Source organism: Haliotis asinina, chromosome 6 (genome assembly GCF_037392515.1).
Source record: "Haliotis asinina isolate JCU_RB_2024 chromosome 6, JCU_Hal_asi_v2, whole genome shotgun sequence".
Lineage (NCBI taxonomy): Eukaryota > Metazoa > Mollusca > Gastropoda > Lepetellida > Haliotidae > Haliotis > Haliotis asinina.
Genome location: NC_090285.1, coordinates 55805160 through 55808025, shown reverse-complemented (window position 1 = coordinate 55808025; position 2866 = coordinate 55805160). Strand labels below are relative to the sequence as shown.

Here is a 2866-nt window from a genome sequence, read left to right as displayed (position 1 = left end):
ATCAAACAGTGGCAGTCTGGATTTGTTGGTTAAGGTATGCTGGCTAAACCTCGACATAAAATATACAAATACGGCGATGTTTAAGTTCAAAGTTAAAATGCATTTGTAAATACCACTAATACCATTTGTTATGAAACAATGAATTGGAATTCAGTGTAACCAGTATTGTTTGTGGTATCTATTTTCACTTTCACGTGGGAAAATTCGGATCGACTGAAAAGCAGGTCATAGGTCATAGGTTAATGAGAGGTTAATAGGTTAATGTGTCGATATGATGATAAAATATGTTTACTGGTCCTATCAAATAACCTATACACGACATATGAAAAGTGTTTTATCAGTTCAACTTAAAAGATAGCATGTAAGTGTAGAGCATTGTGGAGTCTCTTAGCAATATACACATTCAGTCCGAGCTCTCTTGATTAACATTACAGCTCCTGAGATGCCGTGGAATCAAATATAAAACGCTACAAAATAATCACGTGTAACCGCAGATTCCACAATGGGCATTGATTGGCATAAAACGCAAAACAGTTGCAAAGATAATACGAATGGATCACTGAAAATCAGTGGTGAGTTTTCAATCAGCATTTATTCTCAGCCAGGGTGTAAAATACAAACATCTCTTTTAGATATATTTCTTGACCCAACCCGCGCCACACCAACGCCTTGGTTCTGTCTGGTACTTGAGTGTGAGCAGCTTGCGTAGTCTCTCTAGACGGGCATCAAGCGTGACGTTGCATGGGACTCGGGAGCAGGCCTCCCGTGCTAAGTTCCTGACGTCATCGTCACATTGGCTTTTGGACTTATTGTACCGTGCACCCTGGAATAACGACAGATTTTGTATAAGGGAGTTTAGATTAGCAGTATTAGGGCAATATCACGACAATCGATGGAAGGAAAAGACAGCGAAGGGAGAGAGAGAGAGACAGGAAGAGAAAGTAACAAGACAATAATTTACTATTTATAGTCAGGAAATACTACATGTTTGAGTTTAAAACAGTGTGTTTGGTTTTCATTTTGACATTTACTCTGTGTACGAAGACGAACTTACACACGAGTAGCAGACAACATATCTGGCATACACAGGGGCCAGCACTTCCAGGACAGCACGTGAACCGTCTTTGTCTTTTCCAGGGTCAGCAGTAACAGTGGCAAACGTCATCAGTGCCAACACGCACACAGGCAGCAACATCTTCATTGTCTGGATCTACCATGAACATAATGTTGGATGATGTATCGCAGTATTCAAACCCAGAGGCGAACCTTTCAAGGCCAGCACAACCTTATCACGCCCTAAAATTCCCTGTACAATTCAGTCAGAATTATGTATAACATAAGAATGTTAATATAGACATAGATAAATATAACCTCGCGTAACAAGTATGATATATGGAAAACTAACAGGCAACCTCACGTAACAAGTATGATATATGGAAAACTAACAGGCAACCTCACGTAACAAGTATGATATATGGAAAACTAACAGGTAACCTCACGTAACAAGTATGATATATGGAAAACTAACAGGTAACCTCACGTAACAAGTATGATATATGGAAAACTAACAGGCAACCTCACGTAACAAGTATGATATATGGAAAACTAACAAGTAACCTCACGTAACAAGTATGATATATGGAAAACTAACAGGCAACCTCACGTAACAAGTATGATATATGGAAAACTAACAAGTAACCTCACGTAACAAGTATGATATATGGAAAACTAACAGACAGAACTCATGCCTTCGGTTTGACAAGCAAACCCTTTCACCATCACACTTCCAGTAAACACTGACTAACTTAGTCATATGTGTGTAGTATTACATGCAGCGTGTGCATTATTCAACTGATGCTGGTTCTTTTATCTTGTCATAATACTTATATCCTTAGATTTGAGGGACGGTGGGCTAGCCCAGCGGTTAAAGCTTTCGCCCGTCACGCCGAAGACGGCTCGGTTCTCTACATGGGTGCATTGAGCGAAGGTCATTTCTGGTGCCCCCTGCCGTGATGTTGCTGAAATATTGCTAAAAGAGGCGTAAAACCCCACTCGCTCACTCCATCACTCACTAACTCTCACTAAGATTTGAAATGTTGACAGTGTAGTCATGAAATGTTGGCAAGTAACAAATATGGAACGTTTATGGAAAGGCACAGACAATCAGCATTACAACTCCTTGCGAACACCAGAATGACGAATTTCTACCTGTAATCAGTGGCTCTGAGAACGGGAAACACTTACCTACAGCAAATTGTTGAACAGCCAAAAGTGCGGAATGAACAAAGAGGACCGCTTTTATGTTTCAAAGAATCATGTAAAACTTTAGAAAACATATGATTTATATACATGACTATATGTTGATCTATTTCACGTAAAGCTGATATAAATTGGTGCAGCCGTTAAATTAATGAACAGAACTGCATGTAGACTTTATGGATTATTCTCTGACTCATGCAATCTGTATTATTTTCTGAAATTCAAACCGAAACATGAGTCTCACCAACCAAACAATGACCAATACGAATTTTCTCTCGTGAAAGTGAAAAATAGACATCGCAAATAACTCTGGTTACACTAAATTCCAATTCTTTATTTCATAAGAAATTGATATTTACAAATTAATTTTAACTTTAAACTTTAATATCACATTATTTCTGTATTTTATGTCGAGGTTTATGCAAATCACAGACTGTCCCTGTTTGATGAAGTCGTAAAACGATTTACAATCCATCTGGCACACTGGTTACATCCGTTATGTGTTTTTATTCGCGCTCGTTCAGTGTAGTTCTATAACTCACAATGAGATTGATGTAATACCAGACCGCCACACTTTCCAAGTGGCAGAGCTTCGTTTTGAGATTTC

General features: G+C 38.7%; 1 long non-coding RNA gene across 1 annotated transcript; it reads right to left on the bottom strand.

Annotated features, from left to right (window-relative positions):
* Positions 1–573: 573 nt before the first annotated feature.
* LOC137286305 (uncharacterized) lies at positions 574–2327 on the bottom strand. Its single transcript, XR_010956989.1, has 3 exons — positions 2245–2327; positions 1055–1210; positions 574–823 (listed from the first exon to the last, which is right to left on the bottom strand). It is a non-coding gene; the product is annotated as an uncharacterized lncRNA (long non-coding RNA).
* Between the last annotated feature and the right edge of the window lie 539 nt (positions 2328–2866).